Source organism: Microtus pennsylvanicus, chromosome 7 (assembly GCF_037038515.1).
Source record: "Microtus pennsylvanicus isolate mMicPen1 chromosome 7, mMicPen1.hap1, whole genome shotgun sequence".
NCBI lineage: Eukaryota > Metazoa > Chordata > Mammalia > Rodentia > Cricetidae > Microtus > Microtus pennsylvanicus.
Genome location: NC_134585.1, coordinates 61,100,409 through 61,120,323, shown reverse-complemented (window position 1 = coordinate 61,120,323; position 19,915 = coordinate 61,100,409). Strand labels below are relative to the sequence as shown.

At 39.0% G+C, this 19,915-nt stretch overlaps 1 protein-coding gene across 1 annotated transcript in view; it reads right to left on the bottom strand.

Annotated features, from left to right (window-relative positions):
• Kcnh8 (potassium voltage-gated channel subfamily H member 8) overlaps positions 1–19,915 on the bottom strand; it is a 458,944-nt gene that overhangs the window by 30,099 nt on the left and 408,930 nt on the right. The gene's annotated exons all lie outside the window — the stretch shown is intronic.

Here is a 19,915-nt window from a genome sequence, read left to right as displayed (position 1 = left end):
TTAAGATTTGGCATGAGTGCATCTCAGGTGGATTTTCTCTATTAGGACCTCTCAGTCATCCTTGTGCCTATGAGTAAACATGGGATCTCATTAGAAGATAGGTTTTGATGCAGGAGGCCTGGGCTGAGTTTGAGAATACATTTTATTCTTGTAAATTCTACCGATGCTGCTGAGCATGAGAAAATTGGAGGGCAAAACATTATAGCTAACATTATGGTTATTGTCATTCTTTGTCTGTCAGTTTAGCATTCAGCATGTGATTAGCATCTTGAGAAGCATTTTCAGGCATAATGCCTGTGCACTCTCATTTTGATCCTCTAAGGTAGGTACTTTAAAAACATCCATACCTCTAAATAGGAAATAAAAGTACTAGACAATATAAAGACTGTCTCAAGGTCTCAAGGCAGCTTGGAAGTGAGAGCAGATTAGCAGCTACAGGTAGCAAACATGACCACATACTTTTATTTTTCAATTTAAATAATATTAGTAGTATCTTTATTAAAATATCATTACAGCATTTCCTCCAATTCCCTTCCCTTCTTCCAATACCCCCACCATGGCTCCCCAACTTGATATCAAGCAAATTACTGGCCCCCTCCTCCATAAATGTTATTGTTGCGTGTATATAATATACAAATGTAGATATAAATTGCTGAGTCTGTCCAGTGTTGCATGTATATGATGTCAGGACTGACCAGTTGATACTGGATTACCAATTAGAGTATTCCTCCATGAAGGAAGACTACTTCTCTTGTTTTCAACATGCCTTAGTTGCCTGTAATTATTTATTTAGGTGCCCAACCATATTAGGTCATATTAAAATATGACCTGCATGAGGTGTATTTTTATTCATTTATTTTCTTAGATTAACAAACATGGCATTATCTCATCTCTTACTGGACTTGAATGATGACCGACATGAGGCGCCAATTTGTAGTAAGGAGGAGCAGGCTGTGTCCCACCACCTGGATAGTTTAAGCCCCGAAATAATGGCACAGAAATTGTATTAATTAAATCGCTGCCTGGCCCATTATTTCTAGCCTCTTATTGGCTAACTCTCCCATATTAGTTTAACCCGTCTACTTTAACGTGTATTGCCACTTGACTGTGGCTTACCGGCATGAGTCTAACCAGCGTCCATCTTGGGCAGGAGAACCATGGCGTCTGCCTGTCTCTGCCCTTCTTCCCAGAATTCTGTTCTGTCTTCCCTGTCTACCTGAGATCTGCCCTATCAACTAGGCCAAGGCAGTTTCTTTAGTAACCAATGAAAGCAACACAAATACAGAAGGGTCTCCTACACCATGGACTCATTTATGGTCTAGAGTCAAGTGGGATTAAGTAGACTATATAATATAATACACACATATATGTAATTCACTATGAATTTATGCTTGGTAAAATTCCAGCAAAGATAAACTCTTTGAATAAATAAATAGTTTATGTTTTGAAGAGTACATGATACATTCATTCTAGTAGCTAACACTTCATGCTCTTCTAGTTTATGTATTGGAAATCCAAGAATTTACAGATAAACTTGACCCTCTAGCTTCTGGCACAAAGGATTTCATAATTATATGGTAACAGGTTACCTTGAGAACTTGAGAGTATGTCTTTAACAAATCAGACTCTAGCATGTTAATTCTAGTGGAAATCTCTTTCAGTTAGTAATGGGTGGGGTATAATAACCCAGGCTTAAAAAATATTCAGGTCAGGTTATAATAACTATACAAGATAAACCCAATCCATTTCAGCATCCAAAGGGTAGAGCCTTATGAGGCCCCCACCCATAGCTAAGGAGCTATAGGCAATTGATGGTTTCTGGGTGAGGAAGAGTGAGTTTTCTTCAGATGCATAGTCCCTCCACAGGTTGCTTATGGTTCCATGGATGATACCATCCCCAAGTGCATACTTGGCAGCACAAGTTAGACTCAGTAGGTTATACATTCAAAAGATAACCAAGAGAACATGAAGTAAAAAAAAAAAGGGAAAGGTGGTAGGGAAGAGCTGAAGTTGGCAAATGAGGATGTATATGCCCAAAATAGATTGTATCCATGTATGAAATTCTCAAAGAATAAGAAAAAATAGAAAAGGAAAGAAACCAGAGATTTAGAGAAACTCCTTAATCTTAGAGATCAGGGAGATAAGTAACTTGCCCATGTCATCTGTTAAGTTAACAGCAGACTCTGTTGATTATCTGAAAGAGTGAGCTTCTGCGTCTGGGTTAAATCACTGAAAATAATGTTTTCTAGCTCCATCCATTTTCCTGCAAAATTCAAGATGTTATTTTTCCTGCTGTGTAGTACTCCATTGCATAAATGTACCATGTTTTCCTTATCCATTCTTTGGTCGAGGGGCATTTAGGTTGTTTCCAGGTTCTGGCTATGACAAACAAAGCTGCTGTGAACATAGTTGAGCACATGTCCTTGTGGCATAACTGAGCATCCTTTGGATATATACCCCAAAGTGGTATTACTGTGTCTTGAAGAAGGTTGTTTCCTAATTTTCTGAGAAATCACCATACTGTCATCCAAAATGGTTGTACTAGCTTGCATTCCTACCAGCAATGCAGAAGTGTTCCCTTTTCCCTACAATCTATCCAGCATAAGTTGTCATCAGTGTTTTTCATCTTGGCCATCCTTACAGGTGTAAGATGGAATCTCAGAGTTTTTGATTTGCATTCCTTTGATGACTAAGGATGTAAAACATTTCCTTAAGTGTCTTTCAGCCATTTTAGATCATCACATGTACTCACTCATAGGTGGAGTTTAAACATAAAGCAAAGAAACCCAGCCTACAAACCACAATCCCAGAGAACTTAGACAACAATGAGGACACTAAGAGAGACTTACATAAATCTAATCTACAAGGGAAGCAGAAAAAGACAAGATCTCCTGAGTAAATTGGCAGCATGGGGATCTTGAGAGAGGGTTGTAGGGAGAAGGGAGAGGCAGGGAGGGGAACAGAGAAAAATGTAGAACTCAATAAAAATCAATAAAAGCATTCAAGAGCCAAAAATAAAAATAAAAAAGAGTGAGCTTCAAACACCTTTTACCTGATTCTAAACCATCTAAGATGGTGAGCAGCAAAACCAAACTTCCACTCAAAAAACTCCCACTCAATACAGAGGGGCAAGAAACTGATACCAAACATACAACCAACAATTTCACTCCAGAAGTCCAAGTCCTAGCTCCTAGCACAAAATAAAAGGAATATAAAAAACCAAGATAATCTCTCTCTCTAAAGACCATTAATACATTAAGAATCTTCCTTAACAAGGGCAAACCAAGATGTATCTGGAGAAACAAAATTTGAAATAACAAAGATAGACACAGTCAAAGAGTTCAAGAAGTTTAAAGAGGAGATGAATGAACTTAGAGGCCAGTAGAAAACCTCTGAAACCCCCCCCAAAAAAAACAAACCACAAACCATTAACTAAATAAAATAAATGACATCAGTTCAGAATATGAAAAGTGAATTTAACAAAGAGAATGAAATACTAAAGGAAAAAAAAGCCAAGTGAAACAAATAAAAAATTCAACAACTCAATAAAAAGATTCAGAAAAGTTTAATCAATAGGCTAGATCACAAAGAAGACAGAATATCAGAACACAGAGAAAAAGTAGACCATTCTGTCAAAGAAAATGATACATTTAGGGGGTTGCAGTGATGGCTCACCAGTTAGGAATCCACACTTCTTTTGGAGAAGACCCAAGATCAGTTAGCAGCCCCACACTGGGGGACTCACAATCACCTGAGCTCTAGTTCCAGAGAGATCTGAAACCTGTGGCCTCTGCAGACATCTATGCTCACATGCGTAAAGTCAACAAACATGTACACACATACATAAACAAAAATAAAAAAATCATAAAAAAGAAAATTATGTTAAAAAAAAGAACCTCACAAGCTGGTCAATGAGCAAGCCTCCTGCAGGCAGGCTGCTCCAGCACCATCCCCATTGGACGCTGTGATCGACAATTCTTAGTGTTAGGAATATTTCCTAAGCGAGCTCTCTGACGACGCAAAAATTCCCAACCAAGCCAAATCAAAACAAGCCTAATTAAAAAATATCCAGGTTTAATGGGAGATCTGCGCTCTCGGGTGTCCCTGAGGGAGAAACGAGAAGCCGCAGAAAAGCAACCCCCGGGGGACCACGTGTTCTTCTTTTGGGGGATCACTTAAGAACCCTGGGGAGTTGTCCTGACCCCACCCCCAGGGAGGGGTCAGGATCTGGCCTGCTGGGATTTGAAGTCCAGACCAGGCCTGGGGGCTGAGATAGATGCCAGGAATTGGGGCCTAGGCTCCCAGACTAACACTTAGTCTGTCCTCAAACTCACCCATCCCATGAGAACTCAGTGGTTCCCTGAGAAACAGACAAAGATTGTACAGAGCACACCAAGAGTTGCTTTCTGAGACACAGACAGCAACTACAAGGATTGGATCAAGAGGCAAAGACACTGCATGTAACAGGTGGAGGAAGAGATGGGTAGGTGCCCATGCAAGAACACATTCAACAACCAAAAAAGCAATGTGGCAACGTCAACACCTAGTGGTCCTACAACAGGAAGACTTGAACATCCTCACTCAGAAGAAGCAGAAGAAAACGACCTAAAGTATAACTTGATGAAGATGATAGAAACCCTTAATGAGGAAACAAAAATTTTTCATAAAGAAGTGAAAAAAAGGCAAACAAAAAATTGGAAGAAATCAATAAGTCTCTTAAAGAAAACCAAGAAAATCATCAAGAAACAACCAAACAGGTAATGGAAATAATTTAAGACTTGAAAATTGAAATAGAGGCAATAAAGAAAACACAAACTGAGGGAACTCAGGAAATAGAAAATCTGGGAAAATGAACAGAAACAGATGCAAGCATAACCAAAATATTACAAGGGAAGGAAGAGAGAGTCTAGGGAATTGAAGGTACTATTCAGGAAATGGATTCATCAGTCAAAGACAATGTCAAATCCAACAAATTCTTAACATAAAATAAACAGGAAATCTGAGACACCATGAAAAGACCAAACCTAAGAATAATAGAGATAAAAGAGAGAGAACTCCATCTTCAAGGCACAGAAAAATATATTCAACAAAATCATAGAAGAAAACTTTTCCAACCCAAAGACGGATATTCTTATAAAGGTACAAGAAGCTTACAGAACACCAAATAGACTGGACCAAAAAAAAAAGTCCCCTCACCATATAATAATTAAAACACTAAACATACAGAATAAAGAAAGAATATTAAGATTTGCAAAGGAAAAAGGCCAAGTGAAGGCGTAAGTCGCAAACAATGTCACACCAGTTTGGAATTATGATTAATAGGGTGGTATTTATTTAAAGGGGAAAAAACTTACAGATAACTATCCCAGACAACAGCCCTCTGAGCAATCAGGAAGGAGCCTAGTAGCTGGAAACGGAGCAGGAAGCGAAGAGAAGAGAGAAGGGAAGTAGCCGCTTTTTTAAAGGAAAAGAGACCACGCCCCAATGGGCTGGTATCTCAGCGGCTATAGGCTGGAGGAGCAGAAGGACCTTCCGCAACACCTCCCCCTTTTGTTTAAGTAAGAGAGTTCTAAACCTATTATGAAATTATATACAATGAGTACAAATATCCTATTCTAACTAGCTTAGGTCTTGTATAATAAATAACTTGGCCAAGTCATGAGAGAAAAGTAACTACATTTATATAGTCTTCAACCCCATTGAAGATCTGAGAAGGGAAATAATGTTACCTGGGTAATTAGAAAGTTCAGTAAAACAACTTACAAAACATGCAACAAATCACAGAGACAACTAGCTACCTGGGCAATCACCCAAAGTCACATTAGCAGCATTGAAGCAAACAATTTTGGCTAAGGCCTAATATAACTGACATACCATTTTCAAAGGCAAGCAACTTTTCAAAACTATCTTACCCTGTCTTGGCAGGATATGACAGTCCTGTTTTATACATTGATGCACGCTCTGTATCTCTGTCAGTGGTTAAGGTATGGGCATTTCTTTGCCCAAAGGCCAGTTCTGCCAAAAAGAAAGGTTCCAGGTGGAGTGTCTTTGGTGCTCAACATTCTCTTGGGAATAGAGCGGTGTTGCCAGGAGCAATTGTGTCTCACTACCACAAAACTCTGAGTTAGATTATAGGCCATTTTCTACAGCTCTTTGAAGAGGTTGAAGATTATCTATCTATACTGAGTATAATCTCTATATATCTAAAGAACCTGATTAGTCTAATTATAAATGACAAACTTAGATGACTATTAATCTATATAATTCGCAATATCTATCTAACTTAAAGACTAAGACAATAAACCACTGTGAAACAAATGAGGACAATAACCTCAAAATATAAACAATGCACAAATATACATTGCAGTATGGTAAATATATATCAATACACAAACATTATATAAGTATCTTAATCAGAGGTAGAAATGGACACTGCAATATGATAAATATATACAATATATGTATCAATACAATATATGTCAATACATAAAAAATATTTTAAACAGAGGTAGAAACATGCATGCATACAATAGTCAATATAATTTAACTTTGTTTCAATATACAAGAATCGATACCAATATATTTGTCTAAAAACAGTAACTCACAATTACAAATCTATTATCCCATCATCCCTCTTTTTTTTCCAAAATGATGCCGGAGCTTATAAAATTCCCCCCCCAACCCTCAACCGTATACTAATTGTAATCAACCCCTAAATGATGTCCCTAAACCCAAGGGCAAACTTTACTGGGAGAGGGGACGTTGTCCTCTAGAATTACTTCCAGCTGTCATGGGGGCGATGTTCTTTCTGGGGGATCCTGTGAAAGTAAAATGATGGTTAAATTTCAAGATCAATGTTTTTTAAAATTGCAAATAGTCTCTGAGTATTTTGTGCAGGTCTGGCCAAAATGTTGTATAAGATGTGCACCATTTCAGCTAACCAAGTTGGAACTGTCTTGTGCAGCTGGTACCCAAAGCAGGTCTTGTAGTAGCACTATCAGTATCATGATGTCATATCAACCAGGTAGAGTTGTTGTTATGGGGCCCCATCTTATTCCTGGAAACTTTAAATGTCACTTGAGGAAAAACTCATTGTTCATTGTGAAAAACTTAAACGTTAATCATATAAACATATATATATATACATATATATATATATACATATATATATATATATATATATATATATATATATATATTCAATGAAAGGCATGATAGATATATTCAATGAAAAGTATGATAGATATGAAGAAAAGCAAAGATGTTTTCTAAACTCATATTTCTTTTTGTCCCATATCATGGCTCTTGACATGAGACAGAAACTCTAGAAACTCTGGGTTTTTCTCTTACTAACAGGCTTGGAATTGGAGAGGGACTGAGCCAGAGTCCAACTTCAAAACCAGCTTTATAAATTTAGAAATATGGTTGAAGATATCTTACTTACACAACCCATTCAGTTTTCTTGATATTTCCTATTGGGGAGGTATTTTTCCATCTGTCAGTATCCAAACATGCAGGGTCCCTTGAATTTTTCAAAGATGAGTATCTTCCTGTGGAGAAAAGAACAGAACCCTGCCACCATTCTATATGTCTTTCTTACCACCTGTAGGAATATCATCATTGAGGATGAGTTGTCATTTCTCATTTCCAAGATGTTCCTCCTCTTCAAATTGAAACTTTATTAATTTTGATGGTATCCACAATTTTTCTTCTCCTGTGGAAACAAGAGCAAAATCCCTTCCCCAATGTAGCACATCCCCTGGCTTCCATTGAGAGGTCAGCACATCTTTGAAATAAATCAGTTGATTTAGTTCAGCAGACTTTTCCATTATCCAATGTCTTTCTACTGCTGTCGTTCCATTCTCATTAGCGTTAAGGTTAATAAAGCATTATGTAATCTATTTCTGGGGGTATTTTCAGTCCCTTTCTGTTTGTTCAGCATATCCTTTATAGTACGATTTGATCTTTCTATAACTGCCTGACCTGTCTGTAATGTGTTTTATATTATAATAATCAAAAAAGCATTTCCTTTTCTTAGATACATATGCTGGACCATTATCTGTCTTTATTTGTGCAGGTATACCCATGATGGCCATAACTTCCAATAAATGTGTGATTACTGAATCAGCCTTTTCTGAGCCCACATAAGTTTTTTATTTTTTACTCGGTTTATTAGGTATAAATATCCACTCTAAAATAATATCTTCCCTCTGCATTAGAATCCCTGTAGGAGAAATTCTGGAAGGCAATATGACTAGGATGCACCTAAGATTTGGGTTCATCCTATCCACATGTGCCTCCTGTAATTTTTCCTCAATCATTGTCAGTTCCTTTTCTGCTTCAGCCGTCAGTTTTCTTGGACTATTCAAATCTTTATCACCATCTAAGGTTTTGTTTAAATGAACTATTAGATCAGGTGTTATCCCAACAGCTGGTCGTAGACTGGAAATGTCTCCTAACAATCTTTGGAAGTCATTAAGAGTCTTTAACCGGTCTCTCCTAATTTTTGCCTTTTGCGTTTTAATTTTCTCTAACCCTATTCTGTAACCTAGGTAATTAATAGAATTTCCTCTTTGAATCTTTTCAGGGGCAATTTGTAATCCCCACCTAGGCAAGACTTTCTTTACTTCTTTTAATATCCTTTCTAAAGTATCTTTATTTGAATCAGATAACAAGATGTCATCCATGTAATGATAAACTATGGACTTGGGTAATTGTTTACGAATTATTTCCAATCCCTTACTTACAAAATATTGGCACAATGTAGGACTATTGAGCATATCCTGTGGGAAGATAGTCCATTGATATCTCCTATTAGGCTGAGAATTATTATAAGTAGGCCCTGTGAAGGCAAATTTTTCTCTATCCTTTTCTTATAACGGTATAGTGAAAAAACAACCTTTCAAATCAATAACTATAAGAGGCCATCCTTTTGGTAACAGCGAAGGCAATGGTATACCAGATTGTAGTGGGCCCATAGGTTGAATTACCTTGTTGACAGCTCTTAAATCTGTCACCATTCTCCATTTACCAGATTTCTTTTTTACAACAAACACAGGAGAATTCCAAGGGCTGGTTGATTCTTCAATATGGTGAACATCTAGTTGCTCTTGCACCAGCTGTTCCAATGCCTTTAATTTATCTTCAGCTAGAGGCCACTGTTTGATCCATATTGGCTTCTCAGTTACCCATTTTAAAGGTAGGGCTTTTGGTACCTCTAAAGGTTTGTTATTTGCTGTATGTTCTTGTACAGGCTGAATGGCTGGTGACCTTTTTCCATAATACCTCATCATATCCTTCCCAGAATTATGAGTTCCTGGAACTACAGGAATGTTAATTTGGGTATTCCATTGCTGTAGCAGGTCACGGCACCATAATTTTATTGCAATATTGGCTATATATGGCCTTCGCCTTCTTATTTGCCCTTCAGGCCCTATACACTCAACCCATCTTGTGCTTTGTTTTACACGAGATAGTGTTCCAATTCCCAGGAACTGAACATCTACCTCTTGAAGAGGCCAATTCGGATGCTAAGATTCTGGGGTAATGATACTTACATCTGCACCTGTGTCTTATAAGCCTTCAATAAAGTGTCATTTATACAGATGCTTAGCTTTGGTCTTTGATCATTAATAGAAGTCTGCCAAAATATATGTTTACTCTGTCCTACTGGGTTTTTTGACTCCTCTTCCACGCATAATTCATCATTTAGACCAGTCTTACTTTTTACAGCAGAAATTGGAGCTTTTAATATTTTTGGTGAGGCACTTTCTCTACTGTGACTGGGAATGCCCCCCAAGGAGTTTCCAGATGATATCGGATTGCCCCGTTTGTCTGTTGTTGACCTGCATTCATTGGACCAATGCCGGCCTTTACCGCATCTCCTACATATACCTGAAGGCCGAGGTCTTCTATTTTTGTCATTCTTAGAGGAGATATTATTCCTAGAAATTCTGTGCCTGCAATTCCTTTGCAAATGTCCTAATTTACCACAATTAAAACACCTGGCAGTTTGATGTTTCCTCATTGCTTTGGAAATCGCTTCTCCTACCCAAGATTCATCATTATAGCTAAACGTCTCAACATTCATCATATGCTGAATCCATTCATCCATAGGTGCTGATCTAGACTTTAAAGGCCCAATTATCTTCTTGCATTCTATGTTTGCATTCTCAAAAGCTAGAGATTCAAGAAGTATTCGTCTACCTTCTGGGTCTGTTACCCCTATGTCCAGAGCGTTAATTAATCTTTGCAAAAAGTCAATAAAGAGTTCTCTCTGTCCCTGCCTAATTCTGGTATATGATCCAACCCTTTTTGTATCCTATTTCAAGCATTTAAAGCTGCTTGGTGACATAGACACAGTATTTCATCGTCATAAAGAGCTTGGACCTGTGGATCAGCATATTCTCCTGCACCAAGAATTTGATCTTGGGAAACCTCGACACCTTTTCTCTTCCTTGCTGTTCCATATGTTTGGATTCTTCTCTGAAATGAATTCCAAACATCAAGGAAGGTCCCTTATCTAAAACTGCAGACACTAACTGATGGAAATCATGGGGGTAACTCTAGCATTAGTAGCCCAAGTCCTTATCATTTCCTTTACATATGCAGAGTGCAAGCCAAAATTAACAATAGCTTTCTTATTTTCTTTCAGATCATTCATTCCTATTGGCGACCATCTAGCTTCTTTGACTCCCTTTGAGCCTTTAGAAGTTGACGCTTTGTCAGAATTAAGTGTATGTCGCTAGAACCCTGGGTAAGCCTGTTCTAATAGCTGGTGGAGGCATTGTATCCTGTCCTTGTGCCTCCTTACTCTGTTCACCAGCTCTAATAATTTCTCCAATCTTTTCAAATCTTTTTATCATTGTCTCTCTTAAATCCCGAATCTCCTGACTTGTATATATTTCCAGTGGTTTCACTGAGGTCCCCATTCTGCACCTGTGATTCCAAAGCTTTAATTTTTTCCTTCAATAATTTTAATCCTGTCAATTAGTTTTTCATTATTAGTTTGTAAAGATTCTATCGTTCTTAGGAGTGCCATATTCTTCTGTTCATTATTAGTTGGTAAATATTCTATTGTTCTTAGGAGTGCCATATTCTTCCTTAATGATAGAATATGGAAAAGAAAACTGAAACCTAGTAACAAGCAAATTAAGGTATCCCCATAATCATATAAACCTTGAATGACGTAATCCATTGTATTAGTAAATATAAATTTGCTAATCCATTGTATTAATGAAAACAAAGCAGTAAAATTTGCGTTAGAAATGAAAACTGCCATATTACCTATTATCCAGCAGGTTGCGCTGTTGCCGAGTCGAGATGAAAACGCGGTCCTGTTTCAGTGCCTTAGTAGATGTTAAAAACTGGAAAATGCAAGTTTCTCAACAAAGTAAATGTAATTAAATCAATTCCATAGACGGAACCAGAAACGCAGAATCCAGGGGTAGAGAAGAGCATCCTGGAAGCCGCTTATGCCTCCATGTGACAGAGTCACCCTTAGGGGTTGCACCTTTCAGCAACTGGCAACCGCGTGCTCTGGTTAACGCCACTTAAGAGCTGTGCTTGCAAGGGAGATTTAAAAACGACTCAGAAAAGAGCAAATCACGCGGGCAGAGACTACGCGGGCCTTTGGAGTTTAAATCCACGTGGGGAGGCAGACGATAGGGTGCGTGGGGACTTGAAGTCAATCTGAGGTGTCTAAAGGGAAAATATAAAGAACTGGAACAAGAAAAGCCACTGTGTGATAATTTATATTAAACTGCTGGCTTCACGCACAAGGCACAGGCCACGGCTGAGGAAGGGAGGGGCTCGCGCCAAGCCGAACTCTCGGCCGGCAGCCGAGCGAGGGGAAGGAGAGGTCCTAAGACCAAACGTTGGGCGCCAGGTGAAGGCGTAAGTCACAAACAATGCCACACCAGTTTGGAATTATGATTAATAGGGTGGTATTTATTTCAAGGGGAAAAATCTTACAGATAACCATCCCAGACAACAGCCCTCTGCGTAATCAGGAAGGAGCCTAGTCGCCGGAAACGGAGCAGGAAGCAAAGAGAGCGAGAAGGGAAGTAGCAGCTTTTTTAAAGGGAAAGAGACCACGCCCCAATGGGCTGGTATCTCAGCGGCTATAGGCTGGAGGAGCGGAAGGACCTCCCGCAACAACCAAGTAAGATATAAAGGCCGACTTATCAGAATTATATCCAACTTCTCACTGGAAACCATGAAAGCCACAAGGTCCTGGACAGATGTCCTGCAGACACTAAACAACCATGGACACAAGCCCAGAGAATTATACCCAGCAAAACTTTTAATCACCATAGACAAAGAAAACAAGATATTCCATGACAAAACCAGATTTATACTATTCTTATCCACAAATCTAGCCTTACAAAAAGTACTAGAAGGAAAACTTCAACCCAGGGAAGTTAGTTGCACCCACAGAAACTCGGGCAATAGTTAACCTCTCACCTCACACTAGCGAATTCCAAAGAGGGGAAGCATGCAAACACTACTACTGAGAAATAATAAGAATTACCAAACATAGGTCTCTAATATCAACAAACTCAATTCACCTATAACAAAACACAGGAACAACAATCCACGAAAATAGGATCCACCTTTCTGCTGTATATAAGAAACACCCCAACGTCAAGGGTTGGGAAAAGGTTTTCTAATCATATAGACCTAAGAAACAAGCACGTATCACTCTTCTAATATCTAGGAAAATAGACTTCCAACTAAAATCATTCAAAAGAGATGGAGAGGGACACTTAATATTCATCAGAGGAAAAATCAATCAAGATGAGCTCTCAATTCTGAACATCTATACTTCAAATACAAGAGTACCCACACATGTAAAAGAAACATTATTAAAGCTTAAATCCCACATCACACCCCACACACTAATATAGGAGTCTTCAACACCCCACTCTCACCAAAGGACAGGTCTACTAGATAGAAACTTAAGAGAGAAATAAGAGAACTAACAGATGTCATGACTCAAATGGACTTAAAAGACATCTATAGAAAATTTCACCCAAATACAAAAGAAAATATTTTCTTCTCAGCACCTCTTGGAATCTTCTCTACAATTGAGCAAATTCTTGGTGACAAAGCAAACCTCAACAGATACAACAACAACACTAATTGCAGAAAGTCTAAAAACTCCTGGAATTTAAACAATGCTTAGTTGAAACACCTCTGGGTCAAGGACAAAATAAGGAAATTAAGAACTCTCTAGAATTCAATGAAAATGAATGCAGAACATACCCAAACCTATGAACAACTATGTAAATAGTACTAAGAAATTAGTATGGCCACACCAGCTAATTCCTTGGGCAGCTGAGGAGAGGGAGCCTGAAATAGCCCAATCCTATAGCCATACTGATGAATATCTTCATCTGGTGATGGGTGGAGATAGAGACAGAGACCCACATTGGAGCACTATACTGAGCTCCCAAGGTCCAAATGAGGAGCAGAAGGAGGGAGAACATGAGCAAGGAAGTCAGGACCGCGAGAGGTGCACCCATCCACTGAGACAGTGGAGCTGATCTAATGGGAGCTCATCAAGGCCAGCTGGACTGGGACTGAAAAACATGGGATCAAACCGGACTCTCTGAACATGCCAGTCAGTGAGGGCTGACTGAGAAGCCAAGGACAATGGCACTGGGTTTTGATCCTACTGCATGTACTGGCTTTGTGGGAACCTAGTCTGTTTGGATGCTCACCTTCCTAGACCTGGATGGAGGGGGGAGGACCTTGGACTTCCCACAGGGCAGGGAACCCTAACTTCTCTTTGGACTGGAGAGTGGGGGGAGAGGAGTTGAAGGAGGAGGAGGGAAATGGGAGGTGAGGAGAAGGCGGAAATTTTTAATAAAAAATAAATAAATAATAAAAACAGAAAATAGTGCTAAGAGGAAAATTCATAACACTAATGCCTACATAAAGAAAATAGAGAAATCTCACACTAGCAACTTAACAGCATACCTGAAAGCTGTAGAACAAAAAGAAGCAGATTCACCCAGGAATAGACAACAGGCAATAATTAAATTGAGGGTTGAAATCAACACAATAGAAACAAACAATACAATGAATTGAAGAAACAAAGAGCTGCTTTTTTGAGAAAAGCAGCAAGATAGACAAACCCTTATCCAAACTTACTAAAAGGCAGAGAGACAATATCCAAATTAACAAAATCAGAAATGAAAAGGGGGACATGACAACAGACACTGAGAAAATCCAGAAAATCAGTAGGTCATACTTCAAAAACCTGTACTCCACAAAATTGGAAAATTTAAAAAAAATGCACATTTTTTGGGATATACCACATACCAAAATTAAATTAAGACCAGTTAAACAATTCAAATGGCCTAAGGAAACAGAAGCACTCATCAAAAGTTTTCCAACAACAACAACAAAAATCCAGGGTCTGATGGTTTCAGCACAGAATTCTACTAGAACTTCAAAGAAGAGCTAATAACTATACTCCTCAAATTCTTTCACACAATAGAAATAGAAGGAACATTGTCAAACTCTGGTTATTCTGATACCCAAGCCACAGAAGGGCTCAACTAAGAAAGAGAATTATACACCAATCTCCCTCTTGAACATTAATGCGAAAAATACTCAATAAAATACTGGCAAATTGAATCCAAGAATACATAAAAAATCATCTATCATGATCAAGCTGGCTTCATCCCAGAGATTCAGGGATGGTTCAACATAAGAAAACTCTGTCATTGTAATCCACCATAAAATTAAACTGAAAGAAAAAAGCCACATGAACATCTTGTTAGAAGCTGAAAAAGCTTTTAAAAATCCAACACTCCTTCATGATAAAGGTCTTGAAGGGATCAAGGATACAGGGAATGTATCTAAACATAATAAAAGCTGACAGGTAGACCAATGGAATTGAATAGAAGACCCTGATACTAATCCACACACACATGAACACCTACTTTTTGACCAAAAGCTAAAATTATACAATTAAAAAAACAAATGGTTTTGTCATAATTAGACAAAACCAACTAGAGGAATGCAAATAGAACTATATTTATTTACCCCACATACAAAATGTGTGTCCTAATGGATCAAAACCTCAATATAAGTCCAACCACACTGAATCTCATAGAAGAGAATATAGGAAGTACCTTTGAAGATGTGGACACAGGAGACCACTTTCTAAATACAAAACTAGTAGAAGAGACACCGAGAGCAACAATTAATAAATGGCATCTTCTGAAACTGAGAAGCTTCAACAAGACAAAACAGCAGCCTGCAGAATGGGAAAAACCTTCAACTTTCAACAAAACCACATCTGATAGAGGGCTCATTTCCAAAACATATACAAAGCTCAAGAAACTAGACATTGAAATATCAAATAATCCAATTAAAACATGGGATACTGATCTAATGGAGGAAGGTCATTGGCTAATAAAGGAACTGCCTTGGCCCATCTCATTGGTTAGGAGATAGGTGGGAGGAGTAAACAGAACAGAACGCTGAAGGGGTTAAGTCAGCCCCCTTTAGAGGGCGGGGTTTGCCTCAGGCGAATGCCTGCCAATAAATGGTGCGCGGAGAGGCGGCTCGCCCCTTTTTTTTCCTCCCTACCTGTACTACGCTGGAACTTTGGTTCTGTAAGTTTAACATTAAAGTGTTAAATATTTTTTGATATCTGCATTGCCTTTATTTTGTACGGGTACATTTGGCGCCTGCCCCGTGGGGCTTTGCCGAGAACCGGCCCCAAATCGGAGTCTCTTGCACCCCGGGCCGCTGCAGCGGTCTCTCTGGGCGCGCGCTGAAACAGCTGAGATTCTGAGCGACTCGATTTTCCCTGCTGCTTGCTAGAGTATCAAGCAGTGGGTTTGAAATCGACAGAGCCTTTTTAACAGTGCCTAAGTCTCTGTTCTGAGCCGCCCCGGCCAGATTTCCCGTGCCCGCCCTCTCACGCCGGCGCACGCGCTGCCTGTGTCTGTTCCCCTCCCACCGCCGCCAGCGCTCAGGTCACGTGATCATCATGTCTTTTGGGATGCACTCCTCTTTTGTTAAAGAGATGCTAAAATCTTGGGCCACAACAAGCAAAGCAACCCCCTTGGACTGGCTCCAGCTGAGCTCTGCGGTCCTTGAGAGTGGACCGCAATTAAAATGGAAATGCTTATTCAGGCAAGAGGCTAGACTTTTAGAACAGCAGGAAAAGGCGAAGGGAATTGACGTTTCCCTAGATAAAATTCTAGGTGAAGGGCTCTTTTCAGACCCTCAGGAACAAGCTAATTTGGATGAAAACATACTCTCCATGTGTACTACAGCAGCCTTAAGGGCTTGGGACAGAGTACAAGACCCAGGACAGAGAATGGAATCATTTGTCACAGTTAAACAGGGTCAGAGAGAACCCTTTAGTGACTTTTTACAAAGATTAACTAAGGCTGTACAAATAGGGATACCTGACCCAGAAGCAAGAGTATAATAATTGAGTCTTTGGCTTACGAAAATGCTAATGTGGAATGCAAAAGGATCTTGAGGCCTTTAATGTTCAGATCAGCGTCTTTGGAAGAATGGGTCTTGCATACACTAGATGTTGACACATTTGACTATGGCACTGAAGCATGGGTAGAAGAAGCAATTTCCAATGGTAAAAGGAGACACCAGCATACCAAATGTTTTAATTGTGGCAAAATGGGTCATATGAAAAGGAATTGTAAACAACGGGTTTTCAGAAATAATAATAATGCGTCTTCTAGAAATAACAGGAATAGAAGGAATCAGCCTTCAGGTTTATGTAGAAGATGTGGGAAAGGCAGACACTGGACGAATGAATGCAGGTCTACAAGAGATAGACAAGTCAACCTGATACAGACGGGAAACGTGAGAGGGGGGGCCTCTCAGGCCCCCATGGCAAACATGGTTCAGACATTCCCAGTTTCTGTAGAGAACATGCCTCGTCAGGACAATTAGAAAGCCACATGCCTACTGTTACAAGCAATAGTAATCAGAAAGATGAGTTACGTGTGTTTTGGCAAACTTCTATAAATGATCAAAGACCTAAGCTGAGAGTGTGTGTAAATGGCATTTTTATTACTGGCCTACTGGACACAGGTGCTGATGTAAGTATCATTACCCCAGAATCTTGGCATCCATATTGGCCTCTTCAGAATGTAAATGTTCAGCTCCTGGGAATTGGAACCCTATCTCGAGTAAGGCAGAGCACGAGATGGGTTGAATGTATAGGGCCTGAGGGACAAATAGGAAAATTAAGGCCTTATGTAGCCAATATTGCAATGAATTTATGGGGTCGTGACCTATTACAACAATGGAATACTCAAATTAACATTCCTGCTACTTCTAGAGCCCATATTTCTGAAAAGAATATTAAAAGTTATTACAAATGGACAAAACCGGCCATTAGGGCTGTGCAAGAACAAGCAATTGATGTCCCTTCAGAAATACCAACAGCCTTGCCTCTAAAATGGTTGACTGAGAAACCAATATGGACAAAGCAATGGCCTTTAGCTGAGGAAAAGCTACAGGCTTTAGAACAGCTGGTACAAGAGCAACTAGATGCTGGACATATAGAAGAATCTACCAGCCCTTGGAATTCTCCTGTATTTGTGGTTAAGAAAAAATCAGGTAAATGGAGAATGGTGACAGATCTCAGGGCCATCAACAAGGTTATTCAACCTATGGGCCCTCTGCAATCTGGAATTCCGTTGCCCTCTTTATTACCAAAAGGATGGCCTCTCATAGTTATTGATTTAAAGGATTGTTTTTTCACTATACCTTTGCAAAAAGAAGATAGAGAAAAATTTGCCTTCACAGTGCCTACTTATAACAATTCTCAACCTTCGAGGAGGTACCACTGGACCGTCCTCCCCCAGGGTATGTTAAATAGCCCCTCCCTGTGCCAATATTTTGTGAACCAACCATTGCAAATAATACGCAAGAAATTTCCCAAATCTATTGTATACCATACATGGACGACATATTGTTATCTGATTCAAACATAGATACCTTGAACAGACTGTTTAAGAAATACAGATACTGTTACCTAAATGGGGATTGCAAATTGCTCCTGAAAAGATTCAGAAGGGAGATTCTGTTAATTATTTAGGTTATAGAATAGGTTTGCAAAAAATTAAGACACAGAAGGCACAAATTCGGAGAGATCGCCTACAGACTCTTAATGACTTTCAAAGACTGTTAGGAGACATTTCCAGTTTACGACCAACTATTGGGATAACACCTGATCTAATAATTCATTTGAACAAGACCTTGGATGGTGATAAAGATTTAAACAGTCCCAGAGAATTAACAGCTGAAACAGAAAAGGAACTGACAATGATTGAGGAGAAATTACAACAGGCACATGTGGACAGAGTGAATCCAGAGCTCGATTGTATTCTCGTCATATTACCATCAAAAATTTCTCCTACAGGAATTTTAATGCAGAGAGATGATATTATCTTGGAATGGATCTTTTTACCACATAAACCAAGTAAGAAACTGAAAACTTATGTGGAAAAAGTCTCTGAGTTAATTATAAAAGGCAAGCTGAGACTTCGTCAACTAGCAGGCATAGACCCAGCAGAAATTATAGTGCCTTTCACTGCTGATGAACTAAAGAAATTATGGGAAGATAATGAACCATGGCAAAGAGCTTGTGCTAATTTTTTGGGAGACATTAATAACAACTATCCAAAAAGCAAGCGGATCAACTTCATAAAGAGAACTTCTTGGATCCTTCCTCGAATAGTCCGTGATGCTCCAATAACTGGAGCCCGTACATTCTATACTGATGCCAATAAATCAGGGAAGGCAGGTTACAAATCAGAAGACTTGGGTAAGGTGGAACAAAGTCCTTATGATTCTGTCCAGAAGGCAGAATTATATGCCATTTTTATGGTACTAAGAGATTTTAAAGAACCTATTAATATAGTTACTGATTCACAATATGCAGAAAGAGTTATTTTACATATTGAAACTGCTGAATTTATACCTGATGATACAGAACTAACCTCATTGTTTATCCAGGTTCAAGATTTGATCAGGAACAGGCTTTGCCCTATGTACATAACACACATTCGATCCCATACGGGTCTGCCAGGTCCTCTAGCACAAGGTAATGCAGAAATTGATCAATTATTGATTGGTAGTGTGCTTCAAGCCTCTGAATTTCATAAAAAACATCATGTTAATAGCAAAGGTTTGAAGAAAGAGTTTTCTATTACATGGCAACAAGCTAAGGAGATTGTGAAGAAATGCCCTACCTGCTCTTTCTATAACCAAACGCCACTGCCAGCAGGAGCTAATCCAATGGGCACTCATAGAAATGAAATCTGGCAGATGGATGTGTTCCACTTTGCAGAATTTGGCAAATTGAAGTATGTTCATCACACCATCGACACTTATTCAGGCTTTCAGTGGGCAACTGCTTTAAGTTCAGAAAAAGCTGATTCAGTAATCACTCATTTATTAGAAGTCATGGCTATCATGGGTATACCTACACAAATAAAGACAGATAATGGTCCTGCTTATGTCTCTAGGAAGATGAAACGGTTTATTGATCATTACAATATCAAGCATGTTACAGGTATACCATACAATCCTACAGGTCAAGCAGTCATAGAAAGATCAAATCGAACTATAAAAGATATGTTGAACAAACAGAAAGGGGTGGAAAACACCCCTAGAAATAGGTTACATAATGCTTTGTTAACCTTGAATTTTCTCAACGCTAATGAGAAGGGAACGACGGCTGCAGAAAGACATTGGATAATGGAAAAGTCTGCTGAACTAAATCAACCAGTTTATTTCAAGGATGTACTGACCTCACAATGGAAGCCAGGAGATGTGCTGCGTTGGGGAAGGGGTTTTGCTCTTATCTCCACAGGTGAGGAAAAATTATGGATACCGTCAAAATTAATAA